General features: G+C 34.9%; 2 non-coding genes across 2 annotated transcripts; both read left to right on the forward strand.

Annotated features, from left to right (window-relative positions):
• TRNAS-ACU (transfer RNA serine (anticodon ACU)) lies at positions 1-74 on the forward strand. The gene has a single exon. It is a non-coding gene; the product is annotated as a tRNA-Ser (tRNA).
• A 10449-nt stretch (positions 75-10523) lies between these two features.
• TRNAS-ACU (transfer RNA serine (anticodon ACU)) lies at positions 10524-10597 on the forward strand. The gene has a single exon. It is a non-coding gene; the product is annotated as a tRNA-Ser (tRNA).

The raw sequence follows: 10597 nt of genomic DNA on the forward strand, positions 1-10597 counted from the left end.
GTCTCTGTGGCGCAATCGGTTAGTGTGTCCGGCTACTAACCAAAAGGTTGGTGGTTCAATCCCACCCAGGGACGTAATTGACCTTGTTATCAGATTTTGGTGATCTTTAAGTAGACAAGTCAAAATTTCAAACCCCCTGTTATGGTGTAGGGTACCTGGCCTTTTCTGATGTAATCAGAGTTAGATTTGATTCAGTGATTTAATAAAAACAGCTAGGAAGCACAATTTAGCAGTGGGTTGCAGAGAAAAAGAAATATGCTGGCAAAAAAATCCAATTGAGTGATTAAACAGCTCTTCATTTTCTGGCTTTATTTTTATGCTAACAAATTTGTTCTCTGAAAAGTGTCCACAAAGCCAAGTCTCTGATTAACACCTTTGTAGGGATGGTTTTTCACCTATTACTAAATTAAACTTGCTTCATTGGAAAGGCAGCAAGATGCATCTTCATTTCAATGTCTACTGAAATAATACAGGTTGACACCAGGAAACATTACCGCCACTGCATCCTTGCTGCTTTCTCATGTAGAAGTCTGTTTAATGTGAAAACAAGGTGATATCTAATTAGCACACAGGTAAGGAATTAAGAAAATCTTTATTTAAGGGTGAAGATGTTTCTCACAAAATCGTTGCCCCAATGCATCATTGAAATTCAAGCTGGAAAGATGATTTTAATATATCACTTGTACATTTTGTATTGCTCTTCTGGTGACAATGTAGTTTGTTTTTGTCAATTACCATTTTAATAATAGGGTAAAGAAAATTAAGTGGATTTTTGAAAGAAAACAATACTGTCAATATACTATTAAAACAAATTAAAATGGTAAAAGTTATTGTACTTTAAGTAAAAATAAAAGAGCCAAAATATCAATCCCAGTTTTGGATTACTTTAATTAACAAAAAAAAATGCATATAGCAGAGAATAGTTTCAATCTGCTTACCTCTGGGTTATGTGCCCAGCATGCTTCCATTGCTGTACTCTGCTGCACATGTAAGTGCAGTAGATCCTGAAGCACTCACTCATCATGGGAAAGTACCAATGTGTTTCTTCGTTGGTTGATGGAAGAAACATCTTACAAAAACTCTCCAGATTATTGACTTTTTAAAGTTTTTCTAGGAAACGTTTTAGATGAATGCTTATTAGCCTTTGTCAGTATGTACTTTTGCAAAGTGTCTCTGTGGCGCAATCAGTTAGTGTGTATGGCTATTAACCAAAAGGTTGGTGGTTCAATCCCACCCAGGGACGTAATTGACCTTGTTATCAGATTTTGGTGATCTTTAAGTAGACAAGTCAAAATTTCAAACCCCCTCTTATGGTGTAGGGTACCTGGCCTTCTCTGATGTAATCAGAGTTAGATTTGATTCAGTGATTTTATAAAAACAGCTAGGAAGCACAATTTAGCAGTGGGTTGCAGAGAAAAAGAAATATGCTGGCAAAAAAATCCAATTGAGTGATTAAACAGCTCTTCATTTTCTGGCTTTATTTTTATGCTAACAAATTTGTTCTCTGAAAAGTGTCCACAAAGCCAAGTCTCTGATTAACACCTTTGTAGGGATGGTTTTTCACCTATTACTAAATTAAATTTGCTTCATTGGAAAGGCAGCAAGATGCATCCTCATTTCAATGTCTACTGAAATAATACGGGTTGACACCAGGAAACATTAACGCCACTGCATCCTTGCTGCTTTCTCATGTGGAAGTCTGTTTAATGTGAAAACAAGGTGATATCTAATTAGCACACAGGTAAGGAATTAAGAAAATCTTTATTTAAGGGTGAAGATGTTTCTCACAAAATCGTTGCCCCAATGCATCATTGAAATTCAAGCTGGAAAGATGATTTTAATATATCACTTGTACATTTTGTATTGCTCTTCTGGTGACAATGTAGTTTGTTTTTGTCAATTACCCTTTTAATAATAGGGTAAAGAAAATTAAGTGGATTTTTTAAAGAAAACTATACTGTCAATATACTATTAAAACAAATTAAAATGGTAAAAGTTATTGTACTTTAAGTAAAAATAAAAGAGCAAAAATATCAATCCCAGTTTTGATTACTTAAATTAACAAAAAAAAAATGCATATAGCAAAGGATAGTTTCAATCTGCCTACCTCTGGGTTATGGGCCCAGTATGCTTCCATTGCAGTACTCTGCTGCACATGTAAGTGCAAAAGATCCTGAAGCACTCACTCATCATGGGAAAGTACCAATGTGTTTCTTCTTTGGTTGATGGAAGAAACATCTTACAAAAACTCTCCAGATTATTGACTTTTTAAAGTTTTTCTAGGAAACGTTTTAGATGAATGCTTATTAGCCTTTGTCAGTATGGACTTTTGCAAAGTGTCTCTGTGGCGCAATCAGTTAGTGTGTATGGCTATTAACCAAAAGGTTGGTGGTTCAATCCCACCCAGGGACGTAATTGACCTTGTTATCAGATTTTGGTGATCTTTAAGTAGACAAGTCAAAATATCAAACCCCCTCTTATGGTGTAGGGTACCTGGCCTTCTCTGATGTAATCAGAGTTAGATTTGATTCAGTGATTTTATAAAAACAGCTAGGAAGCACAATTTAGCAGTGGGTTGCAGAGAAAAAGAAATATGCTGGCAAAAAAATCCAATTGAGTGATTAAACAGCTCTTCATTTTCTGGCTTTATTTTTATGCTAACAAATTTGTTCTCTGAAAAGTGTCCACAAAGCCAAGTCTCTGATTAACACCTTTGTAAGGATGGTTTTTCACCTATTACTAAATTAAACTTGCTTCATTGGAAAGGCAGCAAGATGCATCCTCATTTCAATGTCTACTGAAATAATACAGGTTGACACCAGGAAACATTAACGCCACTGCATCCTTGCTGCTTTCTCATGTGGAAGTCTGTTTAATGTGAAAACAAGGTGATATCTAATTAGCACACAGGTAAGGAATTAAGAAAATCTTTATTTAAGGGTGAAAATGTTTCTCACAAAATCGTTGCCCCAATGCATCATTGAAATTCAAGCTGGAAAGATGATTTTAATATATCACTTGTACATTTTGTATTGCTCTTCTGGTGACAATGTAGTTTGTTTTTGTCAATTACCATTTTAATAATAGGGTAAAGAAAATTAAGTGGATTTTTAAAAGAAAACAATTCTTTCAATATACTATTAAAACAAATTAAAATGGTAAAAGTTATTGTACTTTAATGAAAAATAAAAGAGCAAAAATATCAATCCCAGTTTTGGATTACTTTAATTAACAAAAAAAATGCATATAGCAGAGGATAGTTTCAATCTGCCTACCTCTGGGTTATGGGCCCAGCATGCTTCCATTGCAGTACTCTGCTGCACATGTAAGTGCAAGAGATCCTGAAGCACTCACTCATCATGGGAAAGTACCAATGTGTTTCTTCGTTGGTGGATGGAAGAAACATCTAACAAAAACTCTCCAGATTATTGACTTTTTAAAGTTTTTCTAGGAAATGTTTTAGATGAATGCTTATTAGCCTTTGTCAGTATGTACTTTTGCAAAGTGTCTCTGTGGTGCAATCAGTTAGTGTGTACGGCTATAAACCAGAAGGTTGGTGGTTCAATCCCACCCAGGGACGTAATTGACCTTGTGAACAGATTTTGGTGATCTTTAAGTAGACAAGTCAAAATTTCAAATCCCCTCTTATGGTGTAGGGTACCTGGCCTTCTCTGATGTAATCAGAGTTAGATTTGATTCAGTGATTTTATAAAAACAGCTAGGAAGCACAATTTAGCAGTGGGTTGCAGAGAAAAAGAAATATGCTGGCAAAAAAATCCAATTGAGTGATTAAACAGCTCTTAATTTTCTGGCTTTATTTTTATGCTAACAAATTTGTTCTCTGAAAAGTGTCCACAAAGCCAAGTCTCTGATGAACACCTTTGTAAGGATGGTTTTTCACCTATTACTAAATTAAACTTGCTTCATTGGAAAGGCAGCAAGATGCATCCTCATTTCAATGTCTACTGAAATAATACAGGTTGACACCAGGAAACATTAACGCCAATGCATCCTTGCTGCTTTCTCATGTGGAAGTCTGTTTAATGTGAAAACAAGGTGATATCAAATTAGCACACAGGTAAGGAATTAAGAAAATCTTTATTTAAGGGTGAAGATGTTTCTCACAAAATCGTTGCCCCAATGCATCATTGAAATTCAAGCTGGAAAGATGATTTTAATATATCACTTGTACATTTTGTATTGCTCTTCTGGTGACAATGTAGTTTGTTTTTGTCAATTACCATTTTAATAATAGGGTAAAGAAAATTAAGTGGATTTTTGAAAGAAAACAATACTGTCAATATACTATTAAAACAAATTAAAATGGTAAAAGTTATTGTACTTTAAGTAAACATAAAATAGCTAACATATCAATCCCAGTTTTGGATTACTTTAATTAACAAAAAAAATGCATATAGCAGAGGATAGTTTCAATCTGCCTACCTCAGGGTAATGGGCCCAGCATGCTTCCATTGCAGTACTCTGCTGCACATGTAAGTGCAAGAGATCCTGAAGCACTCATCTCATCATGGGAAAGTACCAATGTGTTTCTTCGTTGGTTGAGTTAAGAAAATTCTTACAAAAACTCTCCAGATTATAGACTTTTTAAAGTTTTTCTAGGAAACGTTCTAGATGAATGCTTATTAGCCTTTGTCAGTATGGACTTTTTGCAAAGTGTCTCTGTGGCGCAATCGGTTAGTGTGTCTGGCTACTAACCAAAAGGTTGGTTGTTCAATCCCACCCAGGGACATAATTGACCTTGTGATCAGGTTTTGGTGATATTTAAGTAGACAAGTCAAAATTTCAAACCCCCTCTTATGGTGTAGGGTACCTGGCCTTCTCTGATGTAATCAGAGTTAGATTTGATTCAGTGATTTTATAAAAAACAGCTAGGAAGCACAATTTAGCAATGGGTTGCAGAGAAAAAAAATATGCTGGCAGAAAAATCCAATTGAGTGATTAAACAGCTCTTCATTTTCTGCCTTTATTTTTATGCTAACAAATTTGTTCTCTAAAAAGTATCCACAAAGCCAAGTCTCTGATTAACACCTTTGTAGGGATGGTTTTTCACCTATAACTAGATTAAACTTGCTTCATTGGAAAGGCAGCAAGATGCATCCTCATTTCAATGTCTACTGAAATAATACAGGTTGACACCAGGAAACATTAACGCCACTGCATCCTTGCTGCTTTCTCATGTAGAAGTCTGTTTAATGTGAAAACAAGGTGATATCTAATTAGCACACAGGTAAGAAATTAAGAAAATCTTTATTTAAGGGTGAAGATGTTTCTCACAAAATCGTTGCCCCAATGCATCATTGAAATTCAAGCTGGAAAGATGATTTTAATATATCACTTGTACATTTTGTATTGCTCTTCTGGTGACAATGTAGTTTGTTTTTGTCAATTACCCTTTTAATAATAGGGTAAAGAAAATTAAGTGGATTTTTTAAAGAAAACTATACTGTCAATATACTATTAAAACAAATTAAAATGGTAAAAGTTATTGTACTTTAATGAAAAATAAAAGAGCAAAAATATCAATCCCAGTTTTGATTACTTAAATTAACAAAAAAAATGCATATAGCAAAGGATAGTTTCAATCTGCCTACCTCTGGGTTATGGGCCCAGCATGCTTCCATTGCAGTACTCTGCTGCACATGTAAGTGCAAGAGATCCTGAAGCACTCACTCATCATGGGAAAGTACCAATGTGTTTCTTCGTTGGTTGATGGAAGAAACATCTTACAAAAACTCTCCAGCTTATTAACTTTTTAAAGTTTTTCTAGGAAATGTTCTAGATGTATGCTTATTAGCCTTTGTCAGTATATACTTTTTGCAAAGTGTCTCTGTGGCGCAATCGGGTAGTGTGTCTGGCTACTAACCAAAAGGTTGGTGGTTCAATCCCACCCAGGGAAGTAATTGAACTTGTTATCAGATTTTGGTGATCTTTAAGTAGACAAGTCAAAATTTCAAACCCCCTCTTATGGTGTAGGGTACCTGGCCTTCTCTGATGTAATCAGAGTTAGATTTGATTCAGTGATTTTATAAAAACAGCTAGGAAGCACAATTTAGCAGTGGGTTGCAGAGAAAAAGAAATATGCTGGCAAAAAAAATCCAATTGAGTGATTAAACAGCTCTTCATTTTCTGGCTTTATTTTTATGCTAACAAATTTGTTCTCTGAAAAGTGTCCACAAAGCCAAGTCTCTGATTAACACCTTTGTAGGGATGGTTTTTCACCTATTACTAAATTAAACTTGCTTCATTGGAAAGGCAGTAAGATGCATCCTCATTTCAATGTCTACTGAAATAATACAGGTTGACACCAGGAAACATTAACGCCACTGCATCCTTGCTGCTTTCTCATGTAGAAGTCTGATTAATGTGAAAACAAGGTGATATCTAATTAGCACACAGGTAAGGAATTAAGAAAATCTTTATTTAAGGGTGAAGATGTTTCTCACAAAATCGTTGCCCCAATGCATCATTGAAATTCAAGCTGGAAAGATGATTTTAATATATCACTTGTACATTTTGTATTGCTCTTCTGGTGACAATGTAGTTTGTTTTTGTCAATTACCCTTTTAATAATAGGGTAAAGAAAATTAAGTGGATTTTTTAAAGAAAACTATACTGTCAATATACTATTAAAACAAATTAAAATGGTAAAAGTTATTGTACTTTAATGAAAAATAAAAGAGCAAAAATATCAATCCCAGTTTTGGATTACTTTAATTAACAAAAAAAATGCATATAGCAGAGGATAGTTTCAATCTGCCTACCTCTGGGTTATGGGCCCAGCATGCTTCCATTGCAGTACTCTGCTGCACATGTAAGTGCAAGAGATCCTGAAGCACTCACTCATCATGGGAAAGTACCAATGTGTTTCTTCGTTGGTGGATGGAAGAAACATCTTACAAAAACTCTCCAGATTATTGACTTTTTAAAGTTTTTCTAGGAAATGTTTTAGATGAATGCTTATTAGCCTTTGTCAGTATGTACTTTTGCAAAGTGTCTCTGTGGTGCAATCAGTTAGTGTGTACGGCTATAAACCAGAAGGTTGGTGGTTCAATCCCACCCAGGGACGTAATTGACCTTGTGAACAGATTTTGGTGATCTTTAAGTAGACAAGTCAAAATTTCAAATCCCCTCTTATGGTGTAGGGTACCTGGCCTTCTCTGATGTAATCAGAGTTAGATTTGATTCAGTGATTTTATAAAAACAGCTAGGAAGCACAATTTAGCAGTGGGTTGCAGAGAAAAAGAAATATGCTGGCAAAAAAATCCAATTGAGTGATTAAACAGCTCTTCATTTTCTGGCTTTATTTTTATGCTAACAAATTTGTTCTCTGAAAAGTGTCCACAAAGCCAAGTCTCTGATGAACACCTTTGTAAGGATGGTTTTTCACCTATTACTAAATTAAACTTGCTTCATTGGAAAGGCAGCAAGATGCATCCTCATTTCAATGTCTACTGAAATAATACAGGTTGACACCAGGAAACATTAACGCCAATGCATCCTTGCTGCTTTCTCATGTGGAAGTCTGTTTAATGTGAAAACAAGGTGATATCAAATTAGCACACAGGTAAGGAATTAAGAAAATCTTTATTTAAGGGTGAAGATGTTTCTCACAAAATCGTTGCCCCAATGCATCATTGAAATTCAAGCTGGAAAGATGATTTTAATATATCACTTGTACATTTTGTATTGCTCTTCTGGTGACAATGTAGTTTGTTTTTGTCAATTACCATTTTAATAATAGGGTAAAGAAAATTAAGTGGATTTTTGAAAGAAAACAATACTGTCAATATACTATTAAAACAAATTAAAATGGTAAAAGTTATTGTACTTTAAGTAAACATAAAATAGCTAACATATCAATCCCAGTTTTGGATTACTTTAATTAACAAAAAAAATGCATATAGCAGAGGATAGTTTCAATCTGCCTACCTCAGGGTAATGGGCCCAGCATGCTTCCATTGCAGTACTCTGCTGCACATGTAAGTGCAAGAGATCCTGAAGCACTCATCTCATCATGGGAAAGTACCAATGTGTTTCTTCGTTGGTTGAGTTAAGAAAATTCTTACAAAAACTCTCCAGATTATAGACTTTTTAAAGTTTTTCTAGGAAACGTTCTAGATGAATGCTTATTAGCCTTTGTCAGTATGTACTTTTTGCAAAGTGTCTCTGTGGCGCAATCGGTTAGTGTGTCTGGCTACTAACCAAAAGGTTGGTTGTTCAATCCCACCCAGGGACATAATTGACCTTGTGATCAGGTTTTGGTGATATTTAAGTAGACAAGTCAAAATTTCAAACCCCCTCTTATGGTGTAGGGTACCTGGCCTTCTCTGATGTAATCAGAGTTAGATTTGATTCAGTGATTTTATAAAAAAACAGCTAGGAAGCACAATTTAGCAATGGGTTGCAGAGAAAAAAAATATGCTGGCAGAAAAATCCAATTGAGTGATTAAACAGCTCTTCATTTTCTGCCTTTATTTTTATGCTAACAAATTTGTTCTCTAAAAAGTATCCACAAAGCCAAGTCTCTGATTAACACCTTTGTAGGGATGGTTTTTCACCTATAACTAGATTAAACTTGCTTCATTGGAAAGGCAGCAAGATGCATCCTCATTTCAATGTCTACTGAAATAATACAGGTTGACACCAGGAAACATTAACGCCACTGCATCCTTGCTGCTTTCTCATGTAGAAGTCTGTTTAATGTGAAAACAAGGTGATATCTAATTAGCACACAGGTAAGAAATTAAGAAAATCTTTATTTAAGGGTGAAGATGTTTCTCACAAAATCGTTGCCCCAATGCATCATTGAAATTCAAGCTGGAAAGATGATTTTAATATATCACTTGTACATTTTGTATTGCTCTTCTGGTGACAATGTAGTTTGTTTTTGTCAATTACCCTTTTAATAATAGGGTAAAGAAAATTAAGTGGATTTTTTAAAGAAAACTATACTGTCAATATACTATTAAAACAAATTAAAATGGTAAAAGTTATTGTACTTTAATGAAAAATAAAAGAGCAAAAATATCAATCCCAGTTTTGATTACTTAAATTAACAAAAAAAATGCATATAGCAAAGGATAGTTTCAATCTGCCTACCTCTGGGTTATGGGCCCAGCATGCTTCCATTGCAGTACTCTGCTGCACATGTAAGTGCAAGAGATCCTGAAGCACTCACTCATCATGGGAAAGTACCAATGTGTTTCTTCGTTGGTTGATGGAAGAAACATCTTACAAAAACTCTCCAGCTTATTAACTTTTTAAAGTTTTTCTAGGAAACGTTCTAGATGTATGCTTATTAGCCTTTGTCAGTATATACTTTCTGCAAAGTGTCTCTGTGGCGCAATCGGGTAGTGTGTCTGGCTACTAACCAAAAGGTTGGTGGTTCAATCCCACCCAGGGAAGTAATTGAACTTGTTATCAGATTTTGGTGATCTTTAAGTAGACAAGTCAAAATTTCAAACCCCCTTTTATGGTGTAGGGTACCTGGCCTTCTCTGATGTAATCAGAGTTAGATTTGATTCAGTGATTTTATAAAAACAGCTAGGAAGCACAATTTAGCAGTGGGTTGCAGAGAAAAAGAAATATGCTGGCAAAAAAAAATCCAATTGAGTGATTAAACAGCTCTTCATTTTCTGGCTTTATTTTTATGCTAACAAATTTGTTCTCTGAAAAGTGTCCACAAAGCCAAGTCTCTGATTAACACCTTTGTAGGGATGGTTTTTCACCTATTACTAAATTAAACTTGCTTCATTGGAAAGGCAGTAAGATGCATCCTCATTTCAATGTCTACTGAAATAATACAGGTTGACACCAGGAAACATTAACGCCACTGCATCCTTGCTGCTTTCTCATGTAGAAGTCTGTTTAATGTGAAAACAAGGTGATATCTAATTAGCACACAGGTAAGGAATTAAGAAAATCTTTATTTAAGGGTGAAGATGTTTCTCACAAAATCGTTGCCCCAATGCATCATTGAAATTCAAGCTGGAAAGATGATTTTAATATATCACTTGTACATTTTGTATTGCTCTTCTGGTGACAATGTAGTTTGTTTTTGTCAATTACCCTTTTAATAATAGGGTAAAGAAAATTAAGTGGATTTTTTAAAGAAAACTATACTGTCAATATACTATTAAAACAAATTAAAATGGTAAAAGTTATTGTACTTTAAGTAAAAATAAAAGAGCAAAAATATCAATCCCAGTTTTGATTACTTAAATTAACAAAAAAAAATGCATATAGCAAAGGATAGTTTCAATCTGCCTACCTCTGGGTTATGGGCCCAGCATGCTTCCATTGCAGTACTCTGCTGCACATGTAAGTGCAAGAGATCCTGAAGCACTCACTCATCATGGGAAAGTACCAATGTGTTTCTTCGTTGGTTGATGGAAGAAACATCTTACAAAAACTCTCCAGATTATTGACTTTTTAAAGTTTTTCTAGGAAACGTTCTAGATGTATGCTTATTAGCCTTTGTCAGTACGTACTTTTTACAAAGTGTCTCTGTGGCGCAATCGGTTAGTGTGTCTGGCTACTAACCAAAAGGTTGGTGGTTCAATCCCACCCAGGGACG

The sequence above is a fragment of the Pseudophryne corroboree genome, chromosome 8, assembly GCF_028390025.1.
Source record: "Pseudophryne corroboree isolate aPseCor3 chromosome 8, aPseCor3.hap2, whole genome shotgun sequence".
Lineage (NCBI taxonomy): Eukaryota > Metazoa > Chordata > Amphibia > Anura > Myobatrachidae > Pseudophryne > Pseudophryne corroboree.